Here is a 19718-nt window from a genome sequence, read left to right on the forward strand (position 1 = left end):
ATGTGCAAATCATGTGAGGCACACAGTATTGATAGATGGATAGATTCGAGAGAATGGCAAGTCCAGAAAGCAGGCATAAGGATAACAGTAAAGGTTTTTTATTCATATAGTATCCTTCATCCATAAAGATTACACCGTGCTAGACAATCTTTGCAAACTTCTGATCTGACCTCTTGCTTTCTCTTGCTATCAGCGGCTAGAGAAACCAAATTCCCCCTCACTGCTACAGGTCCCTTTGTCACACATGAGATACAACGGTGAGAGAATTATGCACTGCTGCTGTCCATGTTGTACTGGTCTCACATTGAGAGCCTCTATTCAGTCTGGTGGGCTGTCAGCATTCAATGATCTATACACCAAAATAGATGTGTGAATCAGTCTAATCTGTATAGTGTTGCTTTATTTTCTTTTTTCTTCTTGGCTCTCAAAAGCAACCAGAAGGTGAGGATTAAAGAAGTTTTCCATTGTATGATAAAGAATTCCAGAATTTCCCTTTGTATGACATGGAATCAGAAAGGGCTTCAAAAACTGGGCTCCTCTGAGTACCTTCCAATCCCCCATATCTCGGACAGCAGTTTACATTTGTTCCTCAAATGGTTCAAGCTTGTTCACTGGGAAGAAATAGCAGAAAAGACACAGAAGGGTTTAGGATTTCAAACAAATGCACTTTTCTGTATCACTTTAAATTAAACTAAATCCACATGGTCACTCATTTTGTTGAGATTTAATATGCCATTTATTGCATGTTAGTTAAATACGGTACAAATTAGTCTCCACCAAGGACTTCACAGCTGTCTCTGTGTTGCACACCGTGGCCACCTGAAGTATCACAGAGACAGTGGGGAACTGAATTCAGATTGTCCTGCTCCAAAAGTGCAAGCCCCAGAGAATAACCATTTGCTGTTAGGGCGTACGGGGCCTATGACATACAGTTAAGCATTTCTGATTCTATGCAGCAGAGGGAAGTAGTAGTCATTAGTCAGTTTACTTTAATATGTTTAATTGGTTTCATACTGAGCCCAGTTCCTTGGGGAAAGGTGTGTGCATCAAAGAAAATACTGTGAAAAGTGGCCTCATTTGCCTCTCTGTTTGGCAGTTACAGCAGAGGGATTAAGGACTGAATAGACCATAGAGCTTAAACTGCTCTCTCACTCCTATGACTGGTCCCTCCCAACCAGGTTTGAAACCCATTGATAGGGCAGTTTAAGGGCAGCTTGCACAGCTGCTACCTGTGGCCAACCCAAACTGAAGATGGAGGGCTCACACCTTTGGGGGTGCCCATCCATCACCTTTCACTAGCACTAAAACCACTTAGAAATATATTGCAATGAAAATTTTTAAAAAGTATGTTCATGCCCTTTTAAGAACTAGAGGAGAAGGATGCAGGGTCCCAGTAGGCATAGTCCTAATGACCAAATGATACTTCAGAGTCTCAATGAAGTGAGAGAAAAGAGTTTTGTGTGCTAATTATTTAGAAAACACTGCATTTCTGCGTGCATCCATCCTATAAAGTAATAACTAGTCAGATCGTCAGTTAAACAAACTTTGGAGCCAACGTATTTAGCCAAGAATATGGTCTTAACAAGAATTCCTCCAGTTATTATTAGACTGCAATACCTGGTAATTAAATATTCTACACGTAGAAGTAGAAATATTTCTTCTTCCAGCTACTGAATGAAATGAGATGCTGAGGCACCTGGTTTTGTAGTGGGGGGCCATATGAATAGCACAAACAGTGGCCAGCTTGAGTGAATTGACTACCACACCCATGTGAGTCAATAGCTGTACAGTATCCCTGGGTTCAGACAACTGAGTCAATCCCATTGCACTGTAGCAAATGCTAACTAGATGCCAATTGATTTTAAAAAATACTGATTCCACAGTAGCTAAGGTGATTGGCTCTGCTGTGCAGCACTGCCCTCTGCAGTATAGAATCAAAACCACTCAGATGTTTGGATCCATTTCCCCCTTGTAGCTAGCAAACTGAAAGGAACAGAAAAGCTCTAATATTGACAGCTGATAGAGATTCTCATTTAGTTCTATCTATCTCACACTTTTCCCCATGGTATCCAAATACACGTTGTAAGTAAAAGCCTGTGTTTCTTCAACAAAATATTCTGCATTCTGTGTCACAAAGATGTGAGGTCTCTGTGCATATAGCTACAGAGTATTAAAAGTGCAACACAATACGGGGAGATGCTAAGCTCTAGATAAAGGAGACCACCCATAAAGTTCCCTTTCTCCTTTCCTGGGCCAAAAAAACCACATATAAAGATAATAAGGCTTTGAAAATAAAAATGGCATGTCCATCATCCTGGAAAAGGTTTTCAGAACTATAAGAGCAGACCTTAAATTACAGGTGTTTTACTATTTCTCTGCACAGTGTGTCCATCTGCAATTTCTCTTCTGCAGCCCAGTGTCACCTCTCTTAAAATAACAGTCTGGAGCTACTTTGTGAAATCGTTCAACCTTCCAGAAATACAAAGGTATAGATTCTGCTTCTTCTCCCTTCCCCTCTGCCCTCAGCACCAACCTCACCGGCACCCTTTCAATAGACACTGTATTACCAATTCTTTTGGGAGGTTACCGTGATTAGCGCTATTAAATATTTGCATGCAGTGTGAAATAAATAAGATAGGGGAGGTATTTACCTGCATTTTATATCACTTTTCGAAGGACCTAGAAGGAATGACTAGAGTACTCAAATGAGCAAAATTCAGCCCTTAGTTCAACAAAGTTACACTCTCTTGCCCAGAACTGGTTTTGGCCCATAAAGCAAACCTGCCTATTATTTTGCACTAAATCAAATACTTGATGCCTTAACACCTGCACATAACAAATGAATGACACCTCTTTGACTTTTTGTTAATACACATATTCTCTGTGCTAGCAAAGGAAAAAGAAACACTCTTCCTTCAAGCGCTTGTTTGTGGCTCTTTAGTGCCACTGTCTGGTCGTGATTTAAATTTTATATAGAATTGTAAAATAATTCATTTTCAGAGGTAAGTAAGATGTCACTGTTATGCCCCAAAACATGGAGAGTATTTAAGGTTTTTGGGTGATGGAGGTGAGTGGTAGGTTTGTTAAGTGAAATCCTGGCCCCACTGAAGTCAGTGGGAGTTTTTCTGTAGAGTTCCATGGGGCTAGGCTTTCACCTGTTATATTTATTAGAAATGGTGGTGAGCTGGTGAATTCACACAGAGAGTCAGATCTGTAATTTCTCAGTGTGCTGGGCTGTTCCAAATTGGCATTTTGGGTCATTGCATTATACAGAGAGGAGAATAATGAAGTTCTGATTTTCCTCAAAGTGGATCCAAGGATTTTACTGCAAGTTTGTCTCCAATTATCTCTCTGTCTGTCTGTGTCTGTCTGTCTATCTATCTCTGGCTTTACAAACGGTTTTTGTGAGCTGTTTAAGAGAATAATTCTTCTTCACACAGCACACAGTCAACCTGTGGAAATCCTTGCCTGAGGAGGTTGTGAAGGCTAGAACTATAACAGGGTTTAAAAGAAAACTGGATAAATTCATGGAGGTTAAGTCCAATAATGGCTATTAGCCAGGATGGGTAAGGAATGGTGTTGCTAGCCTCTGTTTGTCAGAGGGTGGAGATAGATGGCAGGAGAGAGATCACTTGATCATTACCTGTTAGGTTCACTGCCTCTGTGGCATCTGGCATTGGCCACTGTCGGTAGACAGGAAACAGGGCCAGATGGACCTTTGGTCTGACCCAGTATGGCCATTCTTATGTTCATATAATTCACAAGAAATAATTTTTTTCCAACCAATTTCACCTTTTAATATTCCCCTGTTCACAAACTCATCCTGAACAAATTGTGACACTTTAGCAGTTCTGCCCACCTGCGGAGATTCCGCTGAAGGGGGCAGGAGGGTTTTAACTTGCATTCTAGCCTTTACAGGAGGCGCTCAGAGACTGTGACAAGAAGTGTGGTACACGTGCTTAGTCAGGCTGATAGGTTGAAATGTGCTGACTCGGCATATTCCTGGGTGCCCTGACCATGCTTTCTTCCTTGCGATCACTCACGGGTGTTCAGTGATCACTCAGGCTATGCGAACACTGGGAGCTAGGGGTGTGATTCCCAGCTCATATAGACATACTTGCACTAGCTTGGCGAAAGTTAGCGTGCTAAAAAGAATAATGTAGTACGGGAAGCAGGAGTAGCTTGCACAAGCTAGCTGCCCCAAATACAGACCCACAAGCTTCCAGACAGGTTCATAGTCGGAGCAGATAGCTCGTGCACTGTTCCTGCTTCCTGTGCTACCACAACGACGCTACTATTTTGAGTGGGTCAGCTCAATGACAGGTAGTCCAAATATGCCTGTGCAAGCTGGTAATTGCACTGCAGCTCCAAGTGTAGACACAGCCTATGGCCCAAATCCTCAAAGGTATTTAGGCTGCTAACTTGCACTGATTTCAATAGAAGTTAGAATCCTAATTACCTTTGAGTATCTGGGCCTCAGTGCTTAATATATAATTAATCTGCATTATTATTCTGTGTCTAGCTCCAACAAGAGCTTCACAGTGCCCTGCATGGACCCTCCCTCTAGGATGTTCAACCCTTAAAGGCACAGTCCCCATTGCCACATCACCCCCTGTGGAAGTAGCACTAACTAGCTACAAGACCCCATGGAGTAAGGTTTGCAAGTATATTGGGACCCACAACCCCCTGCCTGGTAGACCTTCTGCAGAAGCTGATGTAATCTGGGCCTGAATCAAGCCCACTGTGGCTGCCATCTTTGCTCCATAAATGGCAAAGTTTCAGAGTAACAGCCGTGTTAGTCTGTATTCACAAAAAGAAAAGGAGTACTTGTGGCACCTTAGAGACTAACCAATTTATTTAAGCATAAGCTTTCGTGAGCTACAGCTCACTTCATCGGATGTTTCCACAGTATGCATTTATTTGTTATCCCTTGTTGTACATCTAAAATAAATTGTAGAGCCCAGATTGGGGTGGCAGAGGTCTGTCTTTCTGTATTTGTCTGTCAAGCATCATGTTTCACTATGGTTCTACATGAAGAATAATAATGATGAGGAAACTGAGGCCTCCCAAAAATTTATGCATCTTGTCCAACTAAACTGGTATAAAGTGGTACAGCTTTCTTGTAGACAATGCCTAACTCACAAACTGTTTGCTGTCAGGATTTGATACTAGAGCTGTGTGATTGGTCACACAAGTCACATGGTGGCACTGTTTTGTTCTCTGATTGGATAACTAGACTTTATAAGCTGTAGGAAGGGCAGACTAGTTTTGGGAGCAGAGTATTTTACTTTTATTGAGAGGGAGCTAGAGCTAAAAAGGCATAAGTGATTTTAACAGATGCTAGCCTTTGTTGCTTTCTCATTTCCTACAATAGTATTACATTCAGGCTATGTAGGTGGACCTCAGATTTAAAAAAAATACCTGCGTTACTCCCGGACACAGAGAAAGATAGACATAAACCACTGGAGGGGAGATTTACTGGCTATTTGCAGAAGACTTTAATGTGGCAGAATAGACACCTATGAGTAAGAGGAATTGAGAGAGCAGCTGTGTCCACTTTTATAAGGGATTTTGTTAGGTCTATTTGGAGTGGGGTAATAAAAGGATTTTGTTCAGCTGTGGGCTGTTTGAATGCTGCCTGCAATGATAAAAGCTTTACTTCAGGGATCTCAAGAACACAAAGTTAATGGGAGTTTTGTCAGGTACATTCAACAGAGACATTTTTCCCTAGCAGAGAAACTTTGTCTTTTCGGGTATAAGAGTTTTCATTGGGTTTAAAATAATATTCGACTCTAGCATGATTAGTGACATGTTTATTTGCATGAAATAAATGCTTCAGCACAGAATAGCTGTAACTTTGGGACTGCCTAATTAACCCCACACCATGTTTACATTCAAATCTCTTTTGTCACATTCCCACAAAATAATTGCATTTGTGTATACAAGTGCATTGTAGTCTATGAAGGGTATGGGAAGAGACCCTGGTCCATCTCACCTGACTAATTGCCTCAGTGCTGGGGTTTCACTGTGCCATCCCCTGTACAACAATATTTTATAGGTATCTCAAGTGTCTTTACTGAATGTACTGGTCTCCTATTTTCTATCACCACCCATCCCTTTCACTACAGTTTAGGAAACGCCCTCTACTAGCACCCTTTCTCTATTTTCACAGTCCCACTCCCTAAAAGTGAGAAGTGAGGACAGTCACCCAATGTTAAATAACTGCTTTGACTTGCAAGGTGATGACATGAAAATCATCAGGAAGATCCTCCTTCACCACCACACCTACCTTATGTGGTCCTCTTTCTTCTTGTGACACTGCTGTTTGTCGTCTTCTGTTTCTTCACCAACACCCAAGGTGAACATTCTTGCACATGTACATTCTTGCAAAACAGTCTCTTGCACCAGTATTGGTGGAAAGTGGATGAAAAGGTCATGAATGTCATCAAAGCAAAAGCAAATTCAAATTCAATTCAGTGTTTGTAGATCATTTGCTGTGCTATTCTGCCTACTTTGGGTAAAACTCTGAACTCAGGATTTGACAGGTTAAGTAGGGGGAATGCTTTTCAACTTTGTTTTAAGATCTGTGCAGCTGTCATTTTAACATCTGCACTGAGATTCTGTTAACTGATCATAAACAGGCTGTTTTGTTTCTTTCATTTTAAAAAATGGCTTTTCTGTTCACCTACAAGAAAAATATCTATTGTGACGGATGGATAATATGCACATGGAAAAATAACTTTTACAAGCGACTGGTTAGAGCCTGAAAGTGGATGTTTTGTATGCATGTAAAAATACACAGGCCAGTGATGTCAAAGGCTTAAAAGGAAAGATCATTACAGGGTCACTACACGCATCTATGCTACTAAATTGCCTTGATCCTAGGGAACAAATCCTTACAAAAATAACATATAGTTTGCCAGTCAGGTAAAAAGCCAGATTCCTTTGAATGCTGTCTTCTTCCTAGATAGTACTGCTGTCACCATTACTTGATACATAGTTTTTCAAATATTTAAAGTATTTTTGTTGCCACATGAAGGACAGCTCTGGAGTCCATGTAAAAGATTTACAAGAAGCACTTAAGAGACATCAAGGAAATAAAGAGCAGAAAATATCCTAGTGTAAGCCTTCTGCCAGGCCAAGTTGATAGCAGCAAGGGCCGGGTTCAGTACACAGGGGTTCTCTCTCATCAAAGCAAATGCAAAACGGGCTTGAGCCCCCACCCAGTGACCTGGGAAAATCTTATACATCCCCTGGGCGCCTCAAAGAGGCAATACTTCCCCTCTTGCAAGCACAGAGTCTCAGTGTAGCAGAGAATCTTTAATAACATGAGGTAAACGACATCAGCATTAAATTGGGGAAACACCACAACTAGTGTTCATAAACCAAACCATGAGCAAAGACCCACCCCAGCAAATTGGGCCACATCCTTTCCCTCGGGTTCTTGAGTCCCAGAACTCAAACGTCTCTTGAGTCCAGCAAATCACCCAAAGCCCAAAAAGTCCAGCCCCAGAGTTCAAAAGTTCATCTGCAGAGTGTTACTCCCCAGTCTGGCAAAATATGTGCCTGTGTGGGGGGGAAAGAGGTAAGGGGCACCTTACGTGACCTGAAGCTGACTGCCCCACAGGGTTCCACTCCGCCATCTCACGAACAGCTCCGCTCTGCACAGCTCACCATCTCACAAACGCTCCGCTGTCTCACGAACAGCTCCGCCCTGCCCAGCTCGCCTCACCGTCTCCTGAATGCTCCGCCAGCCTATCCACGAACAGCACCACTGCACTCTAGATCTTCTGCACTACTTGACACAGTGCTCAGTGAGTTCAGCTCATAGTAGTGGGAGCCTTAGTGCTGGTGCACCATAAGGCCAAAGTGAATTGAGCACAGTACCTGTAGCAAGACTCTTAATAGACCCAAAATTAGCTCTGACATTCCACAGTGGAGAGAGACAGAGGTGCAATTGGTGTTTCAGGCCCTCACAAAGGGGCCCACACCACCAGATACTAATACCTGTCTCAAACCTCTCTCAATTCAGAGTTTTGGAACCCATGTCCCCTACTACTTAGTTGATGGTGAGTCCCTCCATCATAACAAAAGGCCAAGTACAGTTCCAAGCACAGTTCCCATAATCAGGGTAATAACAATTTATTCTTCCTGCCCCAATAACAGAGACACTGGGGATCCCACAACAGCCAAAGTGACCATTTGGGCAGCTATGGCCTCATTCTAGGTGGGGTGGGTGTGCCTATGCAAATGAGATCAGCCCCTGAAGTTCTTTTCCACAACTTGCCACACCTCACTACCAGATGTCAGGGTGGAGCTCATCCTGACTCTGCTTACACTAGTTACATAGGTCATGTCAAATATACAAAAAATGAGATGCATTATAGAATACCAAATCCCAAAAGGTTCCATTCTGTGAGTCAGAGTCTGACAAAACCATGGGGACTCAGAGGAGAACTGAACGGGTTCAGGAATTGTGAGAGCCTTGAGGCAGGTGGACAGAGATATAATGTGGGTGAAAAAGTCTGTCTCTTGACGATACATTGCTTATTGCTGTTATAGTTATGTGAGGGAACTGGATGACTTTAAAAATGGGAGATGGAGCCTTTTGTCTGTTTGTCATCAGACCCCACTGGTAGCAAATGGAAATGATTACCATCTGATGGCTGTCTGGTGGCCCCTCTGTGAAATGAGTTGGTGGTTCTCAGTCCAGTTGTGAGTGCATAAAATCCACATAATTAAAATTATTTTTCCAGTTTGGAAGTGTCAGGAGAGAGGCCAAACACTGATTTGAGAATGGAAACTGGATTTTCTCTTTATACAGTAGGCAATTCCTCCAGCCCACACTGTATCTTTTCAGTGGATATACCAAGGATTTCAAACTCCAGGACGATTAACCTGTCCCCTTTCAACCAATGATAAATTCACTTTAAAGAAAAGAAAATTATCTCAGACTTCTCTCTGCAGGGGATAGGGGCAGGGTTGCAGGAAACCCCATGGTTTCTATCCAGCCTCACCATGTGTTTTCACTTAGCAGTGTGTTTGGCTGCAGCAGAAGATTTAGCTTGGAGGTCATCAAGCCAGTACCATGTATGATTGATCCTATCTTCAGCTGTCAGTCCTGCTCCCTGAGTTCAAAGGCATGGATTAGGTTTGAGAAGCCACAGTTCTCTTAAAGCCTTTTTAGACCATCAGTGACTTTTCGCCTCCAATTACTAATCAATTTTAGGCCACCTCGGCACATTAGGGTGACACAGGATGGCCTTTGCTCACCCATCACCAGCCTTAATGGAAGTCTGAATTTGACTGTCACAGTTATTGAGCTAATGGCTCCTTTGACCACTTCTGGTCTACTTGAGTGCACCCCATCTCAGGCCTTGAGCCACCACCTCTCTTGGGGTGAAATTATATGATTTCTCCCACTGTCAGACTGGGTCTTGGACTGCAGTCCCCTGGTACTAACCATAATTATCCCAGCAATGCCCTTCTCTCTGGGAACCATGACCAATGGTATCAAGTGACCAGACAGCCTTCTTAAAACAAAGTTTTATTTTATTTAGAACCACAGCATTTCAGAGAAAACAGAACTTAAAACACTAAACAGACTATACAAGTCTAGTTTACCAAGTGTCTGTCTGTTTTCCACATGGGGATCCTGGAGGTCTAAGCTTCCTAGTGACCACAAGAGCTCTAGTCTGAGGGTCTGTCAACCCAGCAATTAGGCACCCACGGCTGGCCCATGCCAGCTAATTGAGGCTCGCAGGGCTTGGTCTGCGGGGCTGTTTAACTGAGGAGTAGACATTCGGGTTTGCGTTGCAGTCCAAGCTCCTGCCTTGCAGGGTCCTAAAGCCCAGACTCCAGTCCAAGCCCAAACATCCATACCCCAGTTAAACAGCCCCCCAGCCTGAGCCCTGCGAGCCTGAGTCAGCTGGCACAGGCCAACCACAGGTTATTAAGTGTAGTGTAGTCATACCCTGAGTGGCATAATCGGTTTCCTTAACTCAGCCTGCTTCAGGGAGACTATCTTTAAATCCTGCTCAGTCTTTTGAACACCCCTCTTCCCTTTCTTTCTAGAGAAACTGTTTAATATTCTTTTGATTTCAAAGGGTACATCTAGGCTGCGTTTTAAAACTCGCAGCAGCAAGTATCAGAGCCCATGTAACAAACTCAGGCTCTCCCTGTAGCACAAAAAACAGCAGTGTGGATGTTCAGGCTTGGGCTAGAGCTCGGTCTCCTAAAGCCAGAGAGGGATGGGTTTCAGAGCCCCACTGCTATAGACCCAGGCTCTGAGATTCTCTGCCATGGCTTTTAAAACCCACTGTAGACATACCCTAAGATCCCAGGCAGAGCAAAACAGCAGTGTAACTTTGGGCTGGAGCCTGGAAGTAGCATCTTCACTGCTAACAGCTCAGCTATTGTCTTGTGATTGTCCCCAAGTGCTTGTTGGGAGGCTGCTTCCTTAGAGCTCGTGTGGTGTTCTTCAACTTGTTAACTATCTCAATGACCATGACACATACAGTATTCGTAAAATTATTACTGATCACAATTCCTTTCTTATTACATAGCAGCTCCACATCCACTACAGTGATCACTGAGGAATGCAGTATGTGCTGGAATTTCTCAGTCAATATCTTGGACCTCTCCTAGAGTTATGCAAAAACTGAGGCATAACAAAATTAGAGAGAACTTTTGAGAATGTTGGACTTAAGTACCTTTCCCAAGGTCACACACAGTGAATCAGTGTTCAAACCAGGATTACGACCCAGATCTCCTGACTTCTGTGCTCAGACTTGCTTTGTGCAAAATTGATCATAAATCTTAGTAACTGCTACTGCAAGCTGATCTGATGAACTGGAAAGCAGATGTACATGATGGACAAGAGAATAATAGATGAAGCTGGGGAGAAGAAAATGAAAATAACCAAGTCCAAAATATTTCTTTTTTTGGAATGCAGATTCTTGGGGTGATGGGGTTTGAAAGCAGATTTTTCTAGTGGTTTACATTTTACAGGCAGCAAATATCTTTAACTATTTATACCAACCTTCATCTACTTTAGGTCTGAAGGCAAAAAGTATATTCAAAAGTGGTGTAAATACTAGATTCACTGAAGAATTTTAACAATACCAAACGACTCACCCAGCATTCCCTGCACAGCCAGGATGCCTGTTGAGTTCAATGGGATGTCATTTGGGGTTTTTAAAATTTATTTATGAATTTTTACAAAAACTTCACAAAGTTTTACACAAAGCAAGAATTTATTATTTCAAAATTCTAATATCATGTAAATATAAATGACCCAGCAATCAGACAAGTGAATTCATCATAAACAGCTTCTTTAATGAAAAAGAAGCGGGGGAAGGGGAAACACTGCAGATAAAGAAAAGAATCTCATGACACCATTGTGAGAGTATCTCACGGTAATAAGAAATGGAGGACTTGTGGCACCTTAGAGACTAACAAATTTATTTGAGCATAAGCTTTCGTGAGCTACAGCTTATGCTTATGCTCAAATACATTTGTTAGTCTCTAAGATGCCACAAGTCCTCCTTTTCTTTTTGTGAATACAGACTAACACGGCTGCTACTCTGAAACCTGTCACTGTAATAGTATTTGACATTATCTGACTATAAATCTTATGGAGAACCACAGGGGGAGTAAATACAGAATATCCAGTCAAAAACAAATCACTACTTTAAAAACCCTTTAAAAAAAAGTCTTTGAACATATCTTCTGAGGAAAGTGACTCTTGTTCAGCCATTGAAATTGTATAATGAGTGTTCTGAGTGCTAAGAAATTCAGGATCAGAACACTAGATATGGCCAGGTTGCTCCTTTTTTCAGGCAAAACCTTTGGGGGGCACCAGGGAGGTTCCCTTCTCAGCATCTCTGTTGGGGTAGGGTGGCGTTTGCCCTTCTCATGGAACAGACTTCTCAGAAACTCTGTGGATTCTAGAATCACCAAAGGTGCTGGGGCATTCGCCTTCCTCTCTCACCCTGCCCCAGTTGCAGCTGCCACCGGGATACCAGTATAGAGGATACAGTCCCAGAATACAGGGACAGATTTTGTCCCCTGACCTGGCCTCTATATACTGCTGCAGTGGCACACAGGGACTGCAAATGTGCCCCAAGGGGCCAGAACAGAATTCCACCACCACAGGCTCAGAGTAAGTCTGCCAGAAGTGGCCCTGTCCTGACCCCTTGTAGACTCTGACACGGAGGTCTGTGCCAGAGTGGGAGTAGGTTGGCCCATAGCATTAAGTGCTACAGAGGATTCCAAACCATCCCAATGAGTCGAAAGAATAGTAAATATGGCAGGCGACCAGCTTGGCTTAACGGTGAAATCCTAGCGGATCTTAAACATAAAAAAGAAGCTTACAAGAAGTGGAAGGTTGGACATATGACCAGGGAAGAGTATAAAAATATTGCTCGGGCATGTAGGAATGAAATCAGGAGGGCCAAATCGCACCTGGAGCTGCAGCTAGCGAGAGATGTCAAGAGTAACAAGAAGGGTTTCTTCAGGTATGTTGGCAACAAGAAGAAAGCCAAGGAAAGTGTGGGCCCCTTACTGAATGAGGGAGGCAACCTAGTGACAGAGGATGTGGAAAAAGCTAATGTACTCAATGCTTTTTTTGCCTCTGTTTTCACTAACAAGGTCAGCTCCCAGACTGCTGCGCTGGGCATCACAAAATGGGGAAGAGATGGCCAGCCCTCTGTGGAGATAGAGGTGGTTAGGGACTATTTAGAAAAGCTGGACGTGCACAAGTCCATGGGGCCGGACGAGTTGCATCCGAGAGTGCTGAAGGAATTGGCGGCTGTGATTGCAGAGCCATTGGCCATTATCTTTGAAAACTCGTGGCGAACCGGGGAAGTCCCGGATGACTGGAAAAAGGCTAATGTAGTGCCAATCTTTAAAAAAGGGAAGAAGGAGGATCCTGGGAACTACAGGCCAGTCAGCCTCACCTCAGTCCCTGGAAAAATCATGGAGCAGGTCCTCAAAGAATCAATCTTGAAGTACTTGCATGAGAGGAAAGTGATCAGGAACAGCCAGCATGGATTCACCAAGGGAAGGTCATGCCTGACTAATCTAATCGCCTTTTATCATGAGATTACTGGTTCTGTGGATGAAGGGAAAGCAGTAGATGTATTGTTTCTTGACTTTAGCAAAGCTTTTGACACGGTCTCCCACAGTATTCTTGTCAGCAAGTTAAGGAAGTATGGGCTGGATGAATGCACTATAAGGTGGGTAGAAAGCTGGCTAGATTGTCGGGCTCAACGGGTAGTGATCAATGGCTCCATGTCTAGTTGGCAGCCGGTGTCAAGTGGAGTGCCCCAGGGGTCGGTCCTGGGGCCGGTTTTGTTCAATATCTTCATAAATGATCTGGAGGATGGTGTGGATTGCACTCTCAGCAAATTTGCGGACGATACTAAACTGGGAGGAGTGGTAGATACGCTGGAGGGGAGGGATAGGATACAGAAGGACCTAGACAAAAGAAATCTGATGAGGTTCAATAAGGATAAGTGCAGGGTCCTGCACTTAGGATGGAAGAATCCAATGCACCGCTACAGACTAGGGACCGAATGGCTAGGCAGCAGTTCTGCAGAAAAGGACCTAGGGGTGACAGTGGACGAGAAGCTGGATATGAGTCAGCAGTGTGCCCTTGTTGCCAAGAAGGCCAATGGCATTTTGGGATGTATAAGTAGGGGCATAGCGAGCAGATCGAGGGACGTGATCGTCCCCCTCTATTCGACATTGGTGAGGCCTCATCTGGAGTACTGTGTCCAGTTTTGGGCCCCACACTACAAGAAGGATGTGGATAAATTGGAGAGAGTCCAGCGAAGGGCAACAAAAATGATTAGGGGTCTAGAATACATGACTTATGAGGAGAGGCTGAGGGAGCTGGGATTGTTTAGCCTGCAGAAGAGAAGAATGAGGGGGGATTTGATAGCTGCTTTCAACTACCTGAAAGGGGGTTCCAAAGAGGATGGCTCTAGACTGTTCTCAATGGTAGCAGATGACAGAACGAGAAGTAATGGTCTCAAGTTGCAGTGGGGGAGGTTTAGATTGGATATTAGGAAAAACTTTTTCACTAAGAGGGTGGTGAAACACTGGAATGCGTTGCCTAGGGAGGTGGTGGAATCTCCTTCCTTGGAAGTTTTTAAGGTCAGGCTTGACAAAGCCCTGGCTGGGATGATTTAACTGGGAATTGGTCCTGCTTCGAGCAGGGGGTTGGACTAGATGACCTTCAGGGGTCCCTTCCAACCCTGATATTCTATGATTCTATGATTCTATGATTCTGAACCCCTGGTTGCTCTAATTTATGTTGGAGTTGCACTGACCCCAGAAGCAGGCCAGAATCCTAAAAGCGCAAAGGCAATTTAAAGACACCTTTCCCCTCTGGCTGCACTTGGTTCTGCACCTCCCAGAGGCACAGGATAGAATATTAGCCATTTTCTTTTCTTTTGCATTTCTGTGGGTCTGAAGGGTGGCCAATGTACATCAATCACTGCCAGGGCCATTCCCTCTTACCATCCACCTTTCTCAGCCTCCACCCCCTCCCTCAGCATGTTCTTTGAAGCACCCTCCATGCAATCTGTATCAGGGTGTGGATGGGGATACAGTAGGGATTGAGCCCCTTCTCTCCGAGCTGGGGGAGAGCTACACCCAGAGGGGCTCCTGTATGCACACATTCAGGGGGGACTGTCCCATTCAGAGACAGGGAGATGAGAAGCTAAACTGAGATTGAGTGCAGTTTGTGCCATATTTTATCCAGCTGAACAAACAACAGCTAATCTATTGATTCAGGAAAAAAAAGTCTCAGAACATCAGAAGCTTGAGACTAGGTAATCAGAGTCCTGAGCCACTCAGGCTAGCTGTGACCAAAAGACAACCTTTCCTCTTAGACTGAACCTTCTAGACAAAAGCAGGAAAGAAAAACTGGGACACAGAACTGAAAGGATCAATCACTAAAGAAGCCAGGCAGCCCTGTCAGTTTAACATGAAAACCAAGGACAGCAGAAAGGTTAGCTTTGAGGTATTGCATGAGAAGAACAAAGGTTAATGACTCTAAAAAGATCCAGGTCCAAAGTGGCTCAGACTTCTTGTCGGAGTCATTCTGAGCCTTCATTAATAAACAAACCACAAACAAACCAAACTCACCAGCCTCTTTTCTGAGGGTTTTGTTTTGCAGGCAAAAAAGCTGTGAGCAGGGAAGATTTTTATTTAAAGGACCATGCTCCAAAGGATTTTCCTTATCAAAGTAAAAAACTGATGTGATCTTACCTGTATTGCTCATAGCAACTTCTGTTGCTATAAGTGAAAGAATCTTAAACATTTAATTACTTTTCACCATATTTTTTGTGTCCAGAAGAGAGGAAACCATGACTCTGTGCCATTATCCTCAACTTCCCCCTGGCACAGCAGATATCCCTTGAGTGGTCCATGTGGGTCAGGTGACCTCTATGTAAAGGAGCGGACCAAAGGGTATGTCATTCTCTGCAGCATTGTCCCCTTCCATCCCTGCAGGATAGTCATGACTAAGTCAGAATCATCTTTCACAGTGTGGGACATTACATCCCAACTGTGACACCCTGTACCCCATGTTCACCACTTTTATTTGGTTATGATATATTTTGTACAAAGTATGCCTTGTGAGGTATCATTTGAAAACTTATACTCTGCTGAACATTATTATTCTGTTGAAATGTGTGTGGCATAACTGCATGCAAAATTATTAGATTTTGCTATATGATTGTTACTGAAATATGTTGTATTTCTGGGTAATGCTCACAAAGCAATTTCTCAGAGACAAAGTCATACTAGCACATCAGCAAAGTGCTAATGTGCCATTACTGGCTTAACTGGCCATCCACCAGCAGGGGAGAAGGTATCAACAAGAAATTTACATTTCATCCTAGAAATGGTTCAAATCTCACATACACAGAACTATTTGTCTACACCCCGGCAGGGAAGGGGCGTAATCCTTAAAGGGAGGAGGAGGGTGTAAAAATAGAATACAGTGACCTCCACATCATTCCTCTCCTCCTCCTCCTCCTCCTATCTCTCTGCTCATGGCATCAATGAATACCTGAAGGATGTTGAATTGGGGGAGGGTCCATGGCTGAAAAGAAATCCAGCCTGTGAACTGTTACAGCTTATGGTGAGAGAGACCTTTTGCTTTTAATTTCATTTAAATATTAGCTCGGGGTTTTATCTTTTTATTTCTTTTGTAACCAATTCTGACTTTTATACATTATCACTTTTAATCACTTAAAATCTATCTTTCTTTAGTTAATAAATTTGTTATATTGTTTTATCTAAACCAATGTTTTTGGATTGGTTTAGATAAAACAATATAACAAATTTATTAAATAAAGAAAGATAGATTTTAAGTGATTACAAGTGATAACGTATAAAAGTCAGAATCTCAGGAATCTCTATTTAGGATGATAAGGCTGGTGCATAATTACCCAGTGTTGGAATGATGGACTTACTATGAGCTTATACTGTTCAGGAGAAAAATGAGCAGTGCAAGACACACATTTCTTGGAAACAAGGCTAGGACTAAGGATTTCCGGGTGTTGCCCGGTATGTAGTTCATGAGTGCCTGAGAGAGCATTCATGTATTTAGCTGGGAGTGAATTTACATGCTGAAGGCTGCATGAGCAGACCAAGAATGGCTGTTCAGGCAGTAAAGTACTGTAAAAGGCACTCCAAGCTAGAGAGTTCAGGGGACACCGCTGTTCTACAGTGCACATTGTATCCTGGGGAATGTCACACCTACTAACCCAAGAAAGGACTCAGGAGCACCAGTTAGGAGTCTATGAGAACACAGCTGCTGTAGATGCCAAAATGACATAGGAGACAGTGCAAAGGCACACAGCCTCTTTGTGCACCTTTTTGGATCTCCTGAGATCTACATGTTTGGAGGACTGAACCCCTGGCCAATTACCTAGCTTCTCAGTCATGACAATTCCATCTGAGTGGCAATTCCTGTCCCTTATGTGGGTTTTTCCTGAATAGAGGAATCTGTTCCTCAGTTATTTAGAACTTGGATGCAATCCAAAAAAAATAAACCCATCAAAAGCTATACTAATTAATTCATAAGCACAATGTAAAAAACAACAACAACCTTGGCTATTATGCCACGAAACCCCTGGAATGAATCTGCTTCTCCAGCTTCTACCTAAAATTATTAGTTCTTAAATAAATATTGCCTGGGATGTATTTGAAGACATCATTTGCAATTCACATCAGATTTACTTTCTAATTAAACAGTGCTTACAAAGTACTACTAATAAAACGTATGTAAAACCATCAAGTGCAAATACCCAGAGTGACACATGCTTATGACTCCCCCTCATATCCAGAACATTTATGATATTCTCAGAGTCTAGCAGCTGTTCGTGCACTATTGTATTTAATTACCAAAAACACCTTATTAAGGGGATGTAATCAACTTAGCTAGGATTCATATTTAGACTCTTTAAAAGGGTGAGCAGTAGAGGAGTAAAACAAATGCTAGTAGGAGATGTGATCAGGAAATGTGAGGCAAATCCCTATTACAAAAAGTGCCACTACATCTTTAAAGTCCATAACAGCAGACAGAAACTCAATTTTTAAGGTCTTGTCTGGAAGCTCTACACAATATACTATATAACATTCTTCTTATGTACAGAACCTAGGAAGGTTGAATGACTGAACTGACCTTATGGGGATTTAAACCTATAGTTCTAGAGAATCAAGATACAACTAACATAAAGTTAAGCATCTATACCATCCGCTTGGGCTTTGTGGGCTATCCGGTAAATGTAATATATATCTTGAGTGATATTTATACTAGTGACACAGCACAAAGATTATCGCTTATATAGATTTATATATTAAGTGAAAAATATCTTCTCTGATCTGCACTATCTAACTCAACTGAATATCTTGCACTCAGTTCCGAAGAGAGCTGGGAAAATACTGCAAAAAAGGACTTGTGGACATATCATTTGAATAAAATCCATGAATTCCTTTGGATAGGATTCACAACCTATTTGCATAAACATTTGTATAGGAAAATCTTTGTTTGCAAAAATGTTTACAGAAAGAAAGTGTCATGAATACTCATGTGAATGTGTATTTGCACTGGAAGTATTTGTATGGCCACTTCGAAAGCTCTCTGTGGTTTTGTGAAAAATCCAACCAGTAAGCATGTGACTGAGGTTCCTGAACTCCCAGTGGACCAAAATATGTTCAAATAAACCATAAAATGAATATGTTTTAATAAAACACAAAGTAATATTTGGCTGACTGCTGAAACGACATTCACAAACATTAGGATTCCAGTTTGATCCAGCTGTGTTCCGTTCCTTTATTATTCACAAATACATGACTCTTTGGAGGCAGCCTCAAATGCACTCATTCTAGATATCTATTCAACCTACTGTGGTCCTTATAACACTTTGCTCATCCAATCAATGAACAGAAACAAAATAATATGACATGGGTGACTTATCTTAAAGTTTGCATACCAAATACCAACACTGCATACTGCATTATGCTTAGGCTTGGAAAGATTAGGGTTTTTATCATAAATGTCAGTAAACATTGATTTTACCATAGAAACACAAACCAACAAAAAATCTTTCTATTGATAATAATTGAAATGTACAAGTAGGCAAAGTAAGAAAAACGCTGCTTACAAACTTAGAGTTTGAATTAAGGATATTTAATGTGTATATTTTGACATTTGAGGTTGACAATTTGTGTTTTATGGGGGTTTTAAAGCTTTAACTTTTTGAATCTGAACATCTATTGTCATTAAATAATTATTGTCTGAGGCCCCACTGTTTGACTCCCTCCAATAATTTCCTGTAACTGTGAAAATTTAAATCAATAGAAATCAGAATTTAAAAAAAAAAAAAACTAATGACATCATCCATCGAAATTATTGGGGGGAAAAATGAATTCTGCCTTGCCTAACTATGCCTCCTTAGACTAGTCTCACTTGTACCATCAGCTGAATATTTTCGAACACTGACTATATTCTCCAAAACCAGATCGAGGACAATATTCACTAAAGATAGGATTTGGCAAATTTCTACTTGACTAGTTGCACAAATTCACAAAATTCAAAGTCTGTACATGAATAATTTGCAAATATAGAAGAAAGTTAAATTTGTCAAATAAATTGTTAACTGTACCCTCGTTACCTAATGCTATTCCCTACCCAAAATACCTTGTGGTCTCTGTTGATGTTCTCTGTGTGTTGAGCATAGAAAAGAAATCCAGACAGTGGAAAAGAGAGTTGTGGTGAGGTTCAGACAGGAGAAAAATCACAAAGTCTTTGTGTGTGTGCACGCGCGTGTCTATGTGACAGTATTTAGCACTGGTGAAAGACTGGCATTTCTGCAGTATATATGTTTTTATTTAAACTACAAACAGGAGCAGCTCACAGAAAGAATATGGAAGCTTCCTCAACTATGAAATGGAGGGAGGCATCGCTAGGAACAAGAGAGGAGTTCAGTCTCCATGGTACAGTCAGCCCTGGGCCTCTCTGCTGGGACTGTGACCACATGCACCAATTAGTGCCAGGGTGTAATAATTTTAAGTTACTCCTGACCTGGGGTGGCTTTGAACCCTTGGGATGCTCTGTCTCACATTACAACTCACTTGAGCCACACGGTCCTCTTTCTAAGGGTATGTCTACACTACGAAATTAGGTCAAATTTATA

This window comes from Eretmochelys imbricata, chromosome 6 (assembly GCF_965152235.1).
Source record: "Eretmochelys imbricata isolate rEreImb1 chromosome 6, rEreImb1.hap1, whole genome shotgun sequence".
NCBI classification, from domain to species: domain Eukaryota; kingdom Metazoa; phylum Chordata; order Testudines; family Cheloniidae; genus Eretmochelys; species Eretmochelys imbricata.